The sequence below is a fragment of the Zalophus californianus genome, chromosome 8 (genome assembly GCF_009762305.2).
Source record: "Zalophus californianus isolate mZalCal1 chromosome 8, mZalCal1.pri.v2, whole genome shotgun sequence".
NCBI classification, from domain to species: domain Eukaryota; kingdom Metazoa; phylum Chordata; class Mammalia; order Carnivora; family Otariidae; genus Zalophus; species Zalophus californianus.
The window spans coordinates 98407986-98427894 of record NC_045602.1 but is presented as its reverse complement, the minus strand read 5'-3'; positions in this window follow the sequence as shown (position 1 = coordinate 98427894).

Sequence of the window (19909 nt, the reverse complement as noted above, 5' to 3'; positions counted from 1 at the left end):
AGAGCAGATTGCACTGTCTTCCAGAAATATAGTCTATAACAGGTTTCCTGGAGAACAGGATAGAAACCACAGATGCCCCCACCCTCTTCCTGCTGCCCACTTGGGATAAATTCAGCTGGTGCCATCTTGTCCCGTGAACTTTTCCAGCTTGTATTAGGAGCGGTTGCCCACTTGTAGAATCAGTCCTAGACACTGCCAGGCATGCACATGCCTTCCCATTATTCATTCCCTGTCACTTTTAAACTTCAACACTGAAGCTAGAGTTAGTTCTATTATTGGTTGCTAAATATTGGAAACAAAGTCAAAGAGAAAAATAGCATCTTTCTGAAGGGCAATCCTATAAAATAAATTGGAGATTATCTTGAGAAATATGGTTTGCATACAGTGTGGTAGGCTGAAAAAATGGCCTCAATTTTGTAATTCCTCCAATCAAGGAATGAAATCCATTTCTCCACCCCTTTAATCTGGTTGTCTGTGCAACATGTTTTAGGACAATGGAACATTAGTAAATGTGACACAAATTGAAGATGAAAGAGTGTGGATTGAGGCTTGTCTTATTTGGCTGTGCTTGAAGCCTTGAGACCACCATGTAAATGAGCCCTGGCTAGCCTGAGGAAAATGAAGAACCACACATAGGAAAAGCTAGCCTCCCCAGTGTATAGCCACCAAAGCATCAGACATGTGTGACACCATCTCAGTTTTCAGAAGACCCACCAGATGACTAGAGATGCATGAAAGAGCCCAGCAGAGACCACACCAGCTGGCTCAGTCCAGGAGAACCTCCTATCTGACCAAATTATAGCTGAAATAAAACAGTTGATCTTTTCAGCCCCTAAATTTGTTTGTTACATTGCAAAGCTGATACACATGGCAAACCATGGTAAGATAGTTTGAAAAACAAAAGTGCGCAGATCAAATCACATCAATTTAAAAGACATACAAGAAATGAGAATGTGGTAAATTTTGATTGTCTACACTTGGATTTGATTAAAGTGCAGATAATTCATTTTCTAAAGCAGCGTGATGAAATGATAGAAAATTTTAGAAAACAGAGCTTTGGTTAAAAGAATCAATGGTCTTCACAATTGTAGCTACCATCTGTCCCATTACATCGCTATTACAGTATCATTGACTATACTCCTTATGCTGTATCTTTTGTTCCTGTGACTTATTCATTTCATAACTGAAAGCCTGTATCATGGCATAATGTATGAATTTGTCAAATCACTGAATTTGTACACCTGAAGCTAATGTAACGTGTGTCAACTATGCTCAAATAAAACTACTTTGAACATAAAAAATAAAATAAATAAATATAGCTTATTTTATGAAATAAAAAAAGAACTGATGGTCTTTCCTGTAATAAACAAAGCAAGATCCTATATCCATCTTGCAGATTGTCAAAAAGTCATCTAAGATATTCTAAACACTACACAGCATATGTGATTCATTAGACCTTGTCTATATTAAGTATAGAAGGGAAAATTTTTCTGCTTAATCATTGAAACCTTGCATATTCTGTTTAGTTTTTCCATCAAAAGGATTCATGCAATCATTCCACAAATATGTATCAACACATACTGTGTGTTAAAGCACAGTGCTTGATGCTAGAGCAAAAGCAGTCATGGTTCTTTCCCTAACAGATTTATTCATCAAGGAGGTTGTGGAAGCCTTCCCTTTGGAAACAATGCTTGAACTTTTATCTCAAGGACCCATGGCATGAAGCACAAAATTTGAGGAGTAAACACTTATCTGGGCAGAGCAACCAACAGACATGAAGGGAGAGAGGAAGTGAGTAAGGATGAGGGGCTGAAAAAAAGACCAGGATGCCTGTGTCAGGGAGTATTGAAGGTCACAACTCAAGAGAAGCTTAGAGAATAGCATTGACTGACCTTCAACTTAAGTGAAAGAGGCTCCAGACTTTAGAAGGACCCACCTTTAGAAGGCTGAATTTGTCCAGCCCCATCCTTCTCTATGAGTCAAGGAGCTTTTGGGGCTAAAGAGATGTTGCTCTCCCAGAGTCCATGCGCCTCACTTTTCAGACCACTTGTCAGTTACAGGATGTACAGAATTCCCTCTTCAGAAAACTCACCCCTGCTTCCAAGGCCTCAGTAGCCTCTTTCCTGGGTCCATACTTTTGAGGATGGACCATAGTGCTGGGAAGGTGTCTCTGAGCCTGAAAAATGGCCACAGGACAGCTATTGTTGGGGCTGTGGACAGATGTCAGACAGGTAGGTGGGATGTCTATTCATGCTCAGGGCTTTTTTGATATGTTATGGCGTGGAACTACAGAAGTCTAGGAATCTTAAAGGAAACCTAGCTTTTTTTTTTTTTTAAGAATTTATTTGTTTACTTGAGAGAGAGTGAGGGAGAGTGAGAGAGAAAGAGAGAAAGCATGAACAGGGGGCGAGGAACAGAGGGAGAGGGAGAAGCAGACTCCTGACTGAGCAGGGAGCCCAATGCAGGGCTCGATCCCAGGACCCTGGGATCATGACCTGAGGCAAAGGCAGACTGAGCCACCCAGGCACCCAAAACCTAGCTTTCTAGATCATTATAAAGGTGTATTTTTCCAAAATAGAAAGCTAGAAAATATTTAACAGCTAGCTTCATTTATTTTTAAATATTTAGGCATTAGGTTTATGGGCTCCTGTTTTAACTTTTGCCTGGGAACCCACAAATGTGAGGCAGGTTTGCTAGATTGGTAAGTAGTGGCCAAAGAACACAAAACCTTGCAGGACCATACCTCTCGAACTTCAGTGTACTTGTGACGGACCTTGGGATCACGAAAAAATGCGGGCACTGATTCTGCATCTCTAACAAGCTCCAGGGAGATACCTGACCTGGGTAGCTGATGGATGGACCACAGTTTAAGTAGCAAGGTTGTAGAACATGTTAAGTTTTTTATTTTATTTTTTATCCAAAGAGCCAGACATTCTTGAGGGATTTCAAGCAACAGATTTTCTTTCTGAAAAGAGGACCACAGCTGGGACGTAAGCACTGATGAAAAGGCAGAAGTATGTGCTGACTACACTGGACAGGAGAGGAAGTAGCCCCATGGAGAGAGATTTAGAAGGTCAGACATGCCGAACTAAATAAGGCAGGGAGACGGCGGCATAAGTCAGGAAGGACAAAATTTTTAAAACTGAGCAACAAAATAAATTAATGAAGTGCCATTCTTTCAACCAAGTTTTCAGAGCATCAGGACTCAGGATAGTTTTAGCTCTGTGTGATTTCAGAGAATTGAGAGGCATTTGTTTTCTGTTCCCTTGTAGATAGTTGGAAGCCATTTTCACCCAAACTGCCTTTTTACCTTCCTTTTCCCCCCAACCCCACAGAGATCTGCAATAATAGAAGTTAATAAGAAATAATACCAGTTATGATTATAACCATAACCCTCTTCATTCATCGGCATTTCCTCTGCATTTAGTAAGGCTATCTTAGAAGTTTCTTCCTTTAATTAAGTGATTATGACGGCATATGCTCTTCTCTAAGCGATTTTTTCAGTGCACGAGTGATTAAATTGTAGAACTCCGCTCACTCTACCTTTCTTTGGAGCAATACTCTGGACCCCTGGGAGCCCCAGCATCCTAAGGGAGGATGTTCTCTCCCAGGGGGCTGGCCTCTCCAGAGAGGCTCACTTGCATCCAGGTTGGGCTCCTGGGAATGTTCCCTGCCTTCAGAAACCCTCACTTTCTTTGGGACATAGGAACAGCATTCAAGGTCCCACTGAGTTAATCACTCAGCTGCACCAGCTGCAGAAGCATGCTGTCCCAGGGGGGCTGGTGTCTCCAGAGATCTGTGGTTATCTCCAGCAGCAATCCTGGGATATGATGCCTACAGTGCTTTGCTGTTCTGCTCATCCCACACCCACCTTCCCCTTCTCCAGAGTTCTGCTGTGACTCACAAAAAGCATAGAGGTAATACTGGGAGGAACTACAGCCTAAATTCAGGAAATGTGTCTTAGCTTTCTCATAAATACCCAAGGAAAAATTTAAATTCAGTGCACAGCCTCTCTGGCTCATGTATCACTTTTTTCCCATTCTCACACAGTAATGGTCCCAAAGATGGCTGGCTTGATTTGCATACATTTCAAGAGCATCTTTATCTTTTTTATCTTTATTTATTGTCCTCTCCCTGTCTCACTCGCTGCTTTAGAACTCTATATCAAATATTTATATGTGTTTACTTCCTGGCTTTAACCCACTTCATCATCCCCTTCCATGGAGCTTCATATTTCATGAAATCTGCTGCCTTCCCACCACCCCCACACACACCCCTGCCTTCGCCCTCCCCACTCACCATGGGAAGCTGTTAGTTTCCAGCTTAATTTGTAGGAGTCTTTGTTTCTCCCTCACTGTAACCTCCAAAGACGGCATTTGGGAAATGTGGCCCGTCTTCAGCATTTCCTTTGCCTGGTCATGATGATTCACAGATGGGTCCAGGTGCTTGGGGCTCAGGGCCCTAACACAGTGTGGAGCCCATGGGGGCAGCATATCAAGAAGAACAGGGGCCTGGCAATTCAGCAAGGAGTGCTGGGTCTTGTGGCAAGCCAGAGAGCATGCATCCCACTGAAAGGGGACAACAGCTTCTCAGGTCCAGCCAATCATGTCATGTGGAGATTTATTTTCCACCAGGAATGGGAAAACTAATTTTAATGTGAAATTTTCAGATTTTTGTCTTCTGGCCCCCTTAAATAAATAAAAAAAAAATAATGACATAGCACATCTCTGGGCCAGCAGTTTATGTCCTCCTGTTTGTAGTTCGCTTGACCTAACCCCCATAAACACATTCTCATCCCAGGTATTTGGAAACACACTATATTAGCTCACCTGGCCCTTCTTATTCAGGGTGCCCTAGACGTCTAAAGGAAGATGAAGGAAAAGAGCTCAAAATGTTAGTCTGTATCTTCCAACATGCCTTCTACCAGATTGTAACCTGAATATAGCTGGGCAATCTTGAGGCTGCTCTTTGCTTGTCAATGCATCTAACAACAACAAAATCTGCCCTTAGAAGCTTGAAGAATAAGATTTGTCTTTAGATTTCCTTAAAGGGATAGCACAAGAGCATTGCCAAGGGCATTGCCAAGGGCATTGCCATGGGCATGGAATTCCTCCTCTTACAACTAGTCTTCAAATGGCTCTTTTTCTGCCCAGAGTTTCCCACTCAACAGCTGCCAGGCATCTTCCCATTTCTCTTGCTGCCTGTATGTAATCCCAAAACATTTATTTCTCCCTTTTTGTAACCCGTTGCTCAGCCCATGATTTTCCATTCCAGGGAGAGTACACTGCTTTTTTTCTCAAACAAGTCAGCCCTCTGGCCTTAGAATTGTGGCAAGAAAAATCGTCTGCCTAGAATATAAGAACCCCCTCATCTTTCAGATATTCTGATATTCTTCCACACAACCATGTGATCCCGGAAGAGTTTGTCCCCAGCTTGCAATATCCCACCACCACTCAGAATCCCTGGGGCATTAGCTACGATATGTGCATCTTCCAGGCAATCTTTTTGGACTTGAGCTAATTCTCTGTAAAGCTAGGTTTCTTAATGATTAGTCATCTAAGGACCAATTTATCTACTATTGAATCTCTCTCCTGAATCCTTTCCAGTGTCTCTCCTTTTTAGAAATCTGTTTGGCTTTTTAATCATTTTAAATACATTTGCCTATGGCCACTTCGGATTTATTCTATTTTTTAAATACCAAACTTGCACCAAGTTTGTACCATTCTGTCAACATGTCCTTTTGTGTCCTTTGCTATTTTGTGTGGAATTCAACATTTTAAGGATATTTTAGCCAACTGTTTAAAGAACTTATTTTTTTATTTTATTTTAAGGTATTTAATTGATACCTTATATTTAAGATCAAAAAGTTTTGGATTCTAGATGATCTCTACATCAAGTGATAGACTGATGAATTTTCTATACTACCAGGGTGACTGGCTGCTGTGTGCACCTTGTCCCCTGTACCAGCTCTGCTCACCCGTGCCCTCCCAGGCTTGCCCCTGCAAACATAGGCTTTTCCAAGCTTCTCTCTTCTGGAGGAAATTTCTTGTTCATCTAGGAAGACATTGGCCCTATAAAACATTCCCTGCCGATACTCTTCCTGGAAAGCTCTATACACGTATGGGGAACCTAGCCCTAACTACCAGAAGTAGCCAGCTTCCCTGCCTTCAGAGTATAAAACATCCTCATATAACATGGATTTGATGCCCATTCCAATAACCTAGCAACTGGCGGCCTTGAGTAGTAACTCACCTCTATGAACCTCTAGACTAGAGGTTCCTACATCTTTAAATGAGAAGAATCACAGCAGCCCTCATACAGTTCTTGTGAGAATTGAAAAAAATCTATGTAACATGCAAGAAACACAAGAGGTACTCAATGAGCGAGAAGCAGGAAGAGGAGATTGCATCGCTATGCTACAGAAAAGAGCATCTCAAACAGAACTGGCAGAACACTAAGAATTAGGCAAAATTGCTCATATCCACCGGGCTTATGACCTTTTGAAAAGCAATAATCATTCCTTGACATTTTCTCTGAAAGTCAGCAGAGAAAAACCACGAAAGCAATCTGTAAAATGTTACCTCTAGCTGAATTAAAATGTGAAAAAAAATCCAAACTTTAGCCCTGTCCATTAGAGTTGTACAATCCTCTGCACCACTGCCCATGTCCTTGGAAGTATTTTTGGTCATGGTCTTGTCCAGGAAACCCTCTGAATTGCTGGGTCCAGGTTATAAGTGTTTGTTTCTTTCTTGGCTCCTTCAGCCATCCTCCATCCCAATGTGTCCCAGTTCCATCTGTGCCTGCCTCAGGTAACCCCTCTTTATTAAAAGATTCACAGGTGATAAAAGAAGGTGGGAAAGGCCAGAAGCATCCATATGAGGCTTTTGCCCTAGTGCAATGGAACTTGAAAGTAAAAATACAGAATATTGATGGAAAAATATTTTAATCTTGAATTTTGTTTTCAGAGATCTGTAGAACATGTGTCTCATAGTACAGAGGGAAAATATGTTAGGGATAGGAAAGATATATTCTTTCTGAGCTGCCTTTAGATGCACCAAAGCCATCTGGCCCCCTAGAAAGCTTTAGAAACTGAATATCTGAATTGTGGGGCTCCTCCCCTAAGCCATCCCTAGAGCTGGATCTTTCTCATTTTCTCCTTAACCGAAGAAGATCACAGTCATTAAGCTTCTTCCCATTCCTCTCTCAAGTTCAGCTTCTTTCAGAATAAAATTGTCACCTGTCATTGGATATGACCAATGACTGCTAAGTTTATTGCAACACCCAGCCCAATTTCCATAAAATCACATTCTGCTTTCCCAAGCCAGAAGCTTTCACATATCCTCATAGATACAGTGCTGCAGGCAAGACGCCCACTGGGAGTGAAAATGTGTCAGTCCTTCGTGTAAGGAGCAGGCAGCCGCTGCTTGTCACTTCATTGACAATGGCAGCAGGTAGGGGGGGAAAGCATCCTGGCCAGGGACTGAGCAGCCTGTGCCAGGCCTCTGGCTAACTAGCCATTTGGCTTTGCACAAGTCTCTCCCCATCTGACTTCCTTCTCCCCAGAGCTGGGGCCCACACATAACGATGCAGAGATTCCTCCCCCTACACAGTGCCCCTCATGTCTGCCCGACCAGCCGCCGTCCAGGCTTCAGAAGGTCAGACTACCCCTTTTCCCCACACAAGCACACACGCGCAAACAATAGCTTGACCCAAACAGTTTCTTGGTCTTTTGAAACTAATGCAGATGTTTTCATTGTTCCAAACTCCTCCTTCCTTCTATCTCAATTTTTTTTTACTGATTACAAAAACAGCATATGCTTATTGTAAAAATATTTACACATATGGATAAACAGAAGAAAAGAGAAATCATCCATAATGTCATTCTTTCAATCTGTGATTATATGTAGAGGTTCTACATACTAACTGTAGCATTTTTTCAACTTATTAATACATTGACACATTTCTCCTCATCTTTTTTTTTATCACTTGAAAACATAATTTTAATGACTACACTTGCTGTATCATAAGATCGTGCCATGACTCAATTTACCACTTTAGATGTTTTTCTTTTGGTGTTGTGGGTTATGTCACCCTGTCCTCTCTTTGAGTGCCATACCTGGTTGCTCTACAGAATATCAATACATGAATGAATGCTCTTTATTGACTTCTGACAGTGTTACCAATAGCTGCAAATTCTTGGAAACTCTTCCAATTGAGAAGCAGAATGTCTCTCCATTCCTCTTTAATCTGGGCTGGATTTATGACTTACTTGTAACTAAGAGAACAAAGTGGAATAGGTGCTGTGTGGCTCTAAGGCTAGATCAGAAGAGGTCGTGCAGCCCTCACCTGATTATCCTGGTAGACTTCCTCTCAGACTGCTTCCTGTCAATACACACTTTCTGGGAACACAGCTGCCATTTTGTGAGGAAGCCCAAGCAATGTGGAAAGACCATGGGTGGGTGTTGTAGTCAACAGCCTATCCTCAAACCCAAGAATCAGATATCTGACTAGGAAAACCACCATAGAAGCTAATCCTCAGCCCCAGCTGCCCAACCCCCACATGTTCAAGTCACACCCAGCTGAGTCTTCAGTCATCACGAAGGCAGGGAAAAGGCCTTCATTTTGCCAAGTTTGAATTCCTGGCCAATAGAATACGTGAGCAAAGAAGAGTTATTGATTTACACGACCAACTTTGAGAGGGTTGGGCCAGCAATAGTACCTGGAGCACAATTTAACCCTAAAACCAACATGATTGGGAGGCCTGGTGGAAAGCATATTCTGAAGAATAAGGATAATAAGAATAAGGAAGTAGACAAAAAAATCTGTCTTAACCACCAGGGGAAACAGAAAGACTGCAATTCTGGGAGTCACAACCCTGACACAAATCTGTGTGTCTCCTATGTAAATTCATCATCAGTGTCATGTTTTATGTTTGAAACAGCTAATCATGGATATTTAGGTTCTGAAAGGGGCAGTATTGAAAAGCAGTTCAGAGCAAAAAGTTTGGGAGTCAGATTCACCCGAGTTCAAATCACAGCACTATTATCACCTTAATAATTCTCTCGTCTCTAAAACAGGAAGGAGATCTCACTCCAAGGCTGTGGGAGGACTAACAAACATAAGGGATATCATGTGCTCAGCAGGGTGACTAGCAAGTAGTACTCAGTTATCTGTTACTGTTATTGTTCATGCTCATATTATTATTATTATTATTATTATTATATTATGTTTTATTATTGTTGGAGTTGTTCCAGCCTAGCAGAGGAGGAAGGATGATCATTTTGGTTGGAGAAAGAGAAAACACAACAGAGAATACATTATTGCATCTCCGATCCAGGGACCATTTTATGATTCTAGGGAGAGTTTATGGAGTAAAGGGAAAGAGATGAGGATGGATGATGAAGGGAAAGTGATGATTTGCAGTCCATGTAGAATATTAGGTTAGAGTCGTAAGAGATTTACATTTAATTCAGAAAGCCAGAGGGTTTGAGTATGTTCCCTTTCTTTACTGCATTAGTGAGATTTAAAGTTCGCTCATTCAATCACCCATTCATTTAGCAGATACTTGTTAAGTATCATTATGTGCTGCAATCTATGCTAAGCAGTGACGACTCAGAAAAATTAACAATAAACAGGACCCAGTGTGTGTTGTGTCAATGGAACTCCATCAGCTGCATGGCTTTGTTGTCACATGGGTGCAAAGACACTAAGCCCTCACTGAAGGCTACCTGTGCTTTGAAGCCTCCCTGAGGATTCTGAGCTACAGCAACTTGAATGCTTCTGTGCTCAAACAGTTGAAAGCCAGTGTGCCTCCATCCATCGCTGCTCTCTTCCTTTTGGAAAGTACCATGAAGACAATGTGTTGAATTGGCAGAGCCTCTAGTGGAAATAGCCTGGGTATCTGAGTGTCTGTGTGGAGGAGACCCTCTGCCAATCTTGCACAAGAAAGAGAAATCATTCCTTGTTGTGAAGCCTCTGAGATTTCAAGGCTTACTTGTTACCCAGCAGAGCCTCTCCTACCTGACAAATACAATTACCCAATCATTATGTTTCTGGCAGTATGCTGGGTTCTGAGGGTAGATGGAATTGTAAGCCATTTTCTGCCTTTGAGGAACCAACAAAGTTACTGAGCCATTACTCAAAGTGAAGGTTTTCCAAAGATGGCCAGGTTGAACTAGCAACCCAAGACCTATAAATACCACTGAGAGGCCCTGTTGTCACATTTGAGAAGAGTTGTTACCTAGGCACTTTGGGTGATAGCTGCCAAATATTTTTAAGATGTTGCAAGTGACCCAGAGGGGCAGCACTGAATCTAGACTCTTAGAATCAGCCCTTGGGATCAAGTTGCCTGTGTCTCCTCCTGGAGCCCAGAAGTTATCTTTGCTGATTCATGGTTTTGTTCCATTTCAGGTTGGTCATTGTGACATCCCTCTTGGTACCTTTTGTCCAGAAACCTGGTCAGTGGCCTTGACTTCATTTCCTAACTTTATACTTGCCTCTTGTCTTGGAGCCAAAGATTTCCCATGATGGCTGGTTTCAATCATGCCATACCCTCTTTCTTGGCAACAAAGTAAAGGCACTATGTTCAACATTCTGTTGAAGAAAAGGTCTGTCTCATCTCAGCCAATGCCTTGTGCGGAAACTTTAGAGAGCCACTTAAAGATTCTGGGTCTCAGTTTGCTCATCTGCAAAGTGAGACATTTGGACAAGATGGACACCAAGATTCCTTACAGTTGAAAAAAACAACCTCCAAAGTCACATAACTATAATCAGTGTCAGAGAAGGGATTAGAACTCTAATTTGGGTCCTTTTCTATCTGACATCTAGTAAGGCTCAAGGATTACATCTCATGTGACATGTGGGAATTTCTCAGGATGGCCACTCAAAACGTGAGACAATGCTTATCACCTCCATAATCAGTGTTTTGAAATCCTGATTGCAGGTTGAAAAAACATGCCCTCCAGCCTTGCCTCTTATCAGCCTTGTTTCTTGCTGTTTTCTCTCAACTCTGTGAGAATTTGCTCCTTTATTTATTCACTTAATAAAGATTTACTGAGCATCAGTGTCTTTCAGTGCTGTGGTAGAGCTGGAAACACGAAGTTTAAAAAAAATAATAAAGTGATCCCTGTTTTGGGGGAACTGAAGCATTTTTCAGAAAATAGACCCATACTCGGGCATTATGGGAGTTACAAGATTGAGCCCTCAGTCAGGGCCATGTAGACAGGGAACTTGGAGTTGAGTCTTAAACCATAAGTAAGAGTCACCAACTCTCATAACTTTGTGAATATTTTACCCAATACACTCTCCAAGGAAAAACGGTCCAGTCTTTTGTGCCGAAAAAACAAACAGCATATTCCTTTCCTTTCTCAGCTGCCTGGTTTTTTCACTTGACTTTCGAGATTTGTCTCACCATAGACTCAAGAGAAGTCCCAAAAGCCAAGAATGCAACCTTTGGCTTACTTTAAGTAGTTTTGTATCCTCCTTTCTCTGGGGCAAACTCAATTTCTCTGATTTTAAAAAGTGCAATCCCTGTAAGGAAAATAAAGTCCAAAAGAATAATTACAAGGGGAAATATTTCAAAATATAATCCCTGTTACAGAGTTAGGACCAAAGATCCATGAAGTAGATGTGGTCTTTTAGTGAGGCAAGGAAGCCAATCCCATATGCTGTGGACTGGTACAAGGCCAGAAATTGAATCTCATTTGCTATGAGGGTGTTATGCAGATAAAAGTCCCGTAGGGAGAGAGGCATGGCCAGGCCTCCAACATGTCACCAGTGGGCTTTGTGCCTCTCTCCTCCTCGTATAAGCACTAATCTTCATTATGGGTCTTGAAGAAGCCATTTACATTTTCAGTAACTTACTGATTTCTCGGGGGATATCCCTCCAAGAAGCTGCCCTCCCCTCCCTGACCTCCCATATACAGCACCAAAAGCTCCTCTGCAATAGAGTATATTATATCCCTTGATTCTTAGTTAATTTATCAAGGGGAATTTCTCCATTTTTACTCACTACCAAGTCCTCATGCTCAATATAGCAGTGACTACAACATCATACGGACTCAAAAAAACTATTTTTTGAGTGATTAACATTTGCAAATAGAAGGATATATAAAATCTTTAAGGAAAGTCTAGAATTTGTCTCCTCCCCCGTTGGCCTGCCACTGGATGCCATCCTTAGGGCAATACTTGAAAACACCAGCAAAAATGCAAATGTGTTTTCTGAGAGGATTAAGAGAGAAAGCTATTATCCATAAAACCCCGACCATTATAGGAAATACCTAAGACAGTCTACATCCAAAATGACCCACAGAAAGTCAAGGAGCTTATGGGATCTTACTTATTCTTCACAAGGAAAACCAGGGATAAGCTGGGTAATACCCAAGGGACCAGACCCATGGTTCTAGGGATGGGAACAAAGGCCCTCATTCGAGAAAACAGGAAGTGGGAAGGCGGGGCAAAGGGGAGAAGTAAGTCCGAAATAAATACTTGATAGCCGGCGTGAGGAGTCAGGAAGGTTGTTAAATCCCAGGGTAGCAGTCCAAAATTATACATCAAAGTCTGACCATGAATCTGAGAGTCAGTATCTAGGAGGCGAGAGCAATCAAAACAAGGTAAAAGTTGTGTGGGAGTGGGTGGGGCTGGGAGGGAAGGAGAGAACTATCTTGAGCATTATCACTGTGATACCATTACATCAGGATGACAGGGTCCACTGCCCTGCACCCCATGCTTTAGGGAAGCACTGTCTGAGAAAGCCATAGATGGGAGCCACGTAGGTAATTAAAAGTTTTCTGTATCTTCATTTTAAAAACTTAGAAAAGTGAAAGAAACTACTACAATACATTTAATGAGAAATTTTACATTCTTTTTATTTTGTTTGTACTGCATTTTTAATATGCTATATGCATTTTACAATCAACCCATTCACTGCATCTCAATTCGGAACAGCCACATTGCACGTGCTCAAAAGCCACATGTAGTTAGTGGCTGCCATATTGGATAGCACCGCCTTGAAAGGCTCCACTCTGGGTACACCATGGAGTGAGGCATCTATGAGGCCAAAGTGTGCTATATACCTAGATCCCCAACACTTCCTTCTAGATCACACACCAGATATCTGAGACTTTCAGATTCCCTGCCGGAAAGGTCCACGGTCCACTTTCAGGGTTTGCATGAACACTTTCCCTGGGTCCACATAAGGAAGGGTCCACCCTTCTGAGGGTGAACTATGCTGCTGCTCTGTGCACTCCCAGACTTGAGAGGGTCCAAAGGGATGGCTGCCTATGGGGACATATGGACAGAGCGTGGGCATGTGGGTTGAGATTCCCATGTAAGACAGAGCTGGGAGTGGGGAAGAGAGGAAAGAAAGGTCATCCTCTAAAACAGGGAGCCTGGCCATCTCTCCCCACACTGCCATATGCCAGTAGAGATTTCTGAAATGTCTAAGAATCTTGCATTCGAGGTTAAATTTGACAAGGTAGGAGAATAGAATATATTTTATTTAAGAGTTTATTATCCTAACTTGTAACTTGAAAATATTTAGCCATTGTATGTGAGCCTCCATTTTTACTTCTGCCCTGGACCCCAGGAATGCTGGAAGCAAACCTGATCCTGGGTTTCCTTACTTACTGTACTATCTGAATTTTATTTATTTAAATTCTTATTTGTCTTTGCAGGGGAAGTGTGAGGAAATTGGCCCATTTTAAAGATCAAGGGTACAATGAACTCTATGTAACACAAGAGGAGAAACAAATTATTTGGCATAGATTCCAGGCTGCTTTACTGAAGGTGGTCTCAAGGAGACAAAGTTATATCACCTCTACTGTGGAGACCACCCCAATTTTAATTAGTATAATTAATAATTTCTTTGTCTTTGTTCCTACAGAGCACTCAATTCAAAATGTCTTTTTTGTAGAATATACCATGTGTCTATATTTTCCTCTGAAACACTTATTATTTATTTGCAGGAATCACAGATCCTTTTGAGAATAGTATAGTGAAAGCCATAGTCCTCTCTCCAGCGGGGAGATGGGGAAATATACACACATATATATTATACAAAAGTGGGAATATGATTTCAAGGAGCTCATGAACTTGAGGTTAAAATCCCTGAGTTTGACTAGACTACATGAAGGAAGGCACTGATTCCATTCCGTGCCATCTGAAACACAGTAAGCTCTTAAATCAGATAAGATGAATAAGCAGCATGTTTCAGGTATCTATCACAGTTACAACAAACCATCTCAAAAGTCAGTGGCTTAAAAGAAGGGCCACCATTTATTGCTCAGGAATCTACCATTTAGGCAGGGCACAGTGGGGATGCCTCTACCCCATGTGCAGTGGGCCGGAGGGGCTTGACTGGGGAATGGAAGAGCTAAGATGGTGTCATTTGCATGCCTTAGCTAGAACTACTGGGGGCTGGCTCAACTTTTCTTTCTTTCACCCTCCCTAATGTCTCATAGCCTGCAAGGCATCTCTCCACACAAACTTCTTCATGGTGGTCCAAGGTTTCAAGAGGGAGCCTCTGTTTGGGTCCTGCTTGCTAATTTCCCATTGGCCAAAACAAGTCACATGACCAAGACCAATTACTGTGGGAAGGGACTATGAAAAGGTATGAACACCAAAATATGTGGTTTATTGGGGGGCACAAAGTAAGCAGTGTATAACACAGACTCCCCCCATTAATGGGCAATTACTGAGAGAGCAAATAACCCCTTAAAGATATTCCCCAGTGAGGATGGGGTATCTACTTAATTCCTCCCATTATTTAGGCCTCAGGCCAAAGGTCTGTTTCTCACAGTACCTGCAGTCATATCTTCCTGTTAGGCACTATCCAAGAATCCCATGCCTTTCTTCCTCCATACATATCACAGCTTGTAATGATGTATTAGTGTGAATATCTGATTTCTTATTATGCAAATGAAATTATGTACTCATTGAGGAAAGGGACCATAACTGTTTTTGCTTACTATTACACCCCAGCTTCTGGTACAAGATCAAGCACATGATAGACTTCCATAAGTATTTGAGGAAGGAAGGAAGGAAGAAAGGAAGGAAGGAAGGAAGGAAGGAAGGAAGGGAGGAAGGGAGGGAGGGTGGGAGGGAGGGAGGGAGGAAGAGAAGGAGGGAGGAAAAGAGAAAGGGAGGAAGTCTGACCTCAGAGCTTACATTCTTAATCATTCTTAACCATTAGGTCAGCTCTAAGGACAAATTAATATTTAGAGGCAAAGAGAATACTTAAGAATGCAAACTAACTTGTATGTCCCCTCAAGGACTTTCTGAGAAAAGATGAACACACAGGCAAAAGAAAACTAAAGAAATACTTGTTACTTTGTGGGGTCAGGGGGGTGTTTCAAAAGAATGGTGGAGTTCAAGCAGGAAAATGGAGTGAAAAATGGAAGCATCAGGGAGATAATGAGGCAGAAAGGACTGATAGAGAGGGACACTCAGGTGGGTGGACCCATATTTCATTAGAGAGGGGGTGATGCAAACACCTCCCAGGTGGGAAGGAGGATTAGCTAGTTAAGGTATTCAGATTGGCTTTGCAAAAGGCAGTCCTCAGAATGAGTCATAATTTCAAAGATTATGGACAAAAATGTGCAAAATAGAAAATTTAATAGCAGATGCAAAATTTTATTAATCACAAAATTCTCATATGAGACTGCTGGTTTTCTGCTGCAAAAAGAGATAAAATATATAAATCTTTCTCTATAGGAAAATCAAAAAGGCAGAGCCCACACCCACCAGACTAGCTAAAATGAGAAGAGATGGATAAAACCAAGCATTAGAAAGGATATAGAACAATGGAACTCTCATACCCTGTTGGTGGGGGTGCAGTCCAGTAAACCCACTACTGAAAGCTGTCAGCATCCAGCAAAGCTGAACATACATGCATCTTCTGTGACCCAACAATGTCACTCCTGAGCTATACCCAGTGGTATAGCTGGAAATGCACCCATGTATTCCTCAAAAGATATTCTAGAATGTTCACAGCAGCACTATTCATAATGAGCTCCACTAGAAACCACTCAACTGCCCATCAACAGTAGAACAGATAGGGGTATCTGGCTGGCTTAGTCCTTAGAACGTGCAACTTGATCTCAGAGTCTTGAGTTCAAGCTCCATGTTGGGGGTGGAGATCACATAAAAAAAAAAAACAGTAGAGCAGATAAATCATGGTTACTCACACATTGGAATACTACACAGTAATGAGCACGAACAATTAACAGTTAAGTACAGAACTATGGTTGAACCTCACAGACATGAACATTTAAAGTAAAAAAAAGAAAAGTTAAACCACACTGGGGAAGTCAGGATAGTGATTACCCTTGTGGGAATAGGGAGGAGCTTCTGCAGGGGGTCTGAGGTACAGACTTCTTGGGTGACACAGGCACTTTTCTGCATGAATGTTTTGTTTCAATCAAACATTTCAAAGAAGCTACAGCCATGCTCAAAAACAGGGTAAACATCTTTAAGAACTTAAAACGGAGTTGTCCAATCACTATGCTGTACACTTGAAACCAATGTAGCATTGTGTGTCAACTAGACTTCAGTTAAAAAAGAAAAGTGAACAGGGGCGCCTGGGTGGCTCAGTTGGTTAAGCGACTGCCTTTGGCTCAGGTCATGATCCTGGAGTCCCGAGATCGAGTCCCACATCGGGCTCCCTGCTCAGCGGGTAGCCTGCTTCTCCCCCTAACCCTCCCCCCTCTCATGTACTCTCTCTCTCTCTCTCTCATTCTCACTCTCTCAAATAAATAAATAAATCTTAAAAAAAAAAAGAAAAGTGAACAGAGACACAGAGATAAGACTGAGAAAAAGCAGTGGGCAGAGAAAAAGTCAACGAAGTTGTGTAACAACTTCCTATTCATGATCTGTTTAGAGGGCACAGGGGGATCATTCTGGGGCCTCCTGGAGGAACTGTTAGGCTGAAGAACTTGGGAGAATTCACATGCCTCTCTTTATGATGTCTTGTCTTAAGCTACTTCTAAGAAATAGGAAGGTCCAGGCCTCTCTTTCATTCCTCAGCTCCCAGCATTGTACCTCACACACGGTGGGTTTGCAGTAAAAGTATGGTGAATGAGTGATAGATACAGTTAAGTGTCTCTTTGTAAAGGCTGTGTCTTTAGTTGGGTTTTTCTAGTGGCAGATCCTGAGACAGGAGTATGAGTTTGTTTGGGTGCTGACCCTAGGAAGTACCTGTAGCAGAGTAGGGAAGTGAGACCAAGGAGGCAAGGAGCCAATACTGAATGAGGTAATGAATAGACTTCCACTCTGGGCAACTGGGGCTTAATCCCACTGGGGAGCTCACAGTATAAAACATACCTCAGAGCAGTCCCACCCAAGCTGTGAGAAAATGGGGGCATTGACCCTCTGGCTTGCATACATCCTTGGCCAGAAGCTGCTCCCAGAAGGTTAACTCCCTGACATGTCTTGAGAGTCACAGGTCCTTCCAGGGGGGTGGGGATGCTGAGGGGAAGAGCGGGGTGGGGGATTGGAGAGCATCTGCCACAGCTGGCCATGAGAAATCTTCATGGGAAACATAATTTTGTTTTCCTCCAATGATGGATGTGGGCCATGGCCTGAAAATGGGAACTGGGGTTAAGAGCTAAAAGTAAAAATCATAAAAATCTCAATAGAAAAGCACTCTAAGACTTTCCTCTCTGACCACTCGTTGATGTTTAAATCCCTCTTCACACGGTTCATTCAATGAATACCCCTGAAGCAACTTACCCGAGGAGCTTTAAGAAAAACAGCACTGAATTCCTTATGTTCCATGTCCCTTTTTCCATCTGCCTGGAGCCTCACACTTTTAAACAGTTCTCTCTCGGAAGGGATATGGCCTCTCTGATCCATGTTATTATATGACTTACAATGTGAGCTTCAATATAGTTTTCAGCGATGAAGCACTGTGCAAATTGGCTTTCTATCGTGTTTCCACTACAGAATCCATTAGAGGCTGGAAAGCACACAAGATTCATTTTGAAATCTCCAAAAAAGTCATTCAGATGACAGATTTTAAGGTCAATGTTTAGAGGATCTAAGTCCCAGCTACTTTAGAAGCAAAGACACGCCTGCCTTATTTTCACCCAAACCCTTTGGTCTCGTTAGAATTCTTCCCAACCAGGGCTGTGAATTCTAATTCCATAACGCTAGTGGAGCATTGACGTAAAATGTAACAGTTCCTCAGTTAATCATCAAAATTAGCCTATCATGGTAAAGAGAGGAACTTCTACTGTTTCAGTGCCATGTAATTGCAGATAATAAGTGAGATAATGAAAGAGGATTTTTAATGGATTATAAAGCCCATAGAGGCATTGAGCTTCCTTGCATAGAAGTTTTGAAATTCCAGAGAAGAGAGAAAAAATAACAGCGACAAAAACCTAGCTCCAAACCAAGTCCAGTTCCCAGAGATGAAGGCATCAAGGGCTTGAAGATCTGGCAAGGAAAAGTTATTTGGAGATGCTTTCTTATAACTGCTCCTCAGAAAAAAGCAAAGTCCTTGAGCAGAATTTTGGCTCATGATACGGTGATAACTTAAAGCCACCGCAGCTAAGATCAAATCTCTATGTTGAAAATATTTATCACTGATTGTGAATCTAAAAAAAAATTATAGTATAAAGAATATCAGCTTCTTAAGGGGATCAACCTTACCTAAGTAGCAGTGTTATTGTTTATTAATTATTATTATCTGCAATGGTGTCCAGCTCAGTAGTGGGTACTTAATAGGCTCTCAATAAACTACTGATTATAATGAATATCTTAAGGTATTTTCCATGGAGGGGCATTTTAAAAAATTTTTATCTGGAAATAATTTCCAAACTTACAAAGTTTGCAAAATGAGCTACATCTTTTTGAAAATCAAAATGGTGTGGCCTAACTGGGAAGCGTACTGACAGCTACAAAATCTAGAAACACATTTGTAAAGCCACGGTTAAGAGCTGCTCTCCCATCCTACCTAGACAAGATGGTGGGACTAGAAGGAAATGGTTGAAAACACATGACTTCCCTTCTTTGTCCTGTGTCCTATCATGTGGGATGCTGCAAATGAAAGCATCCGAACTGTGAGCAACATCTCCTTTCTTTTATTTTTCTTTTATATTGAGCTTTTGCACTAGCTGAGTGACATTTCCCTAGTGTCTATAATCCCAGGGTTTTTAGAAGTTCTATAAACATTAAATCAGTTCCACACAAAATATCTGAACAATATGTGAGACAATGGTGTGTGCAGGGTGGGTTTGGTCTGGATGGCCTCCCTCAGCAAACTTCCTCTTCATGAAAGTTGGATTCAAGCCTGTTCTGATGAATGTTTTTGTTCTTTGTAGGTTTGTTTTTTAACTGTAATTTTTTTTTTTTTTTACCCCAGTGTTCTTCAGACTTCTGAATTTCCTTGCCTATTAAATAAAGCAGAGCTACTCAGTGAACAGCTAAAACCCCTTTGGTCCTAGATGACTTATTTCACCTTTGCCCTGGCTGTCACATGGGTTTTTTATGCTTCATTTTGTAACCAGCTTATTGTATCTGGACACTGATGGAGGCAGGTAGTTGGGGAAAATGAAGCAAGTGTTAGGGGAGCCTGGGTGGCTCAGTCAGTTAAGCATCTGCCTTTGGCTCAGGTGGTGATCCTGCGGTCCTGGGATTGAGCCCCACATCGGGCTCCCAGCTCTGTGGGGAGCCTACTTCTCCCTCTCCCACTCCCTCTGCTTGTGCGTGTGCTCTCTGTCTCGTCAAATAAATAAAATCTTTTTTAAAAAAAGAACCCAAATGATAACACTGTGTCAATTATATTAAATTACTTTTGTTCAGTCTGCTATACATTCATGAATATGGTAAAATGTTATATAACTGATTTTTCAACCGGGAATTATCCCCAGGGTGTGTTTTTGGTTTTGTTTTTGTTTTTTTAAGATTTACC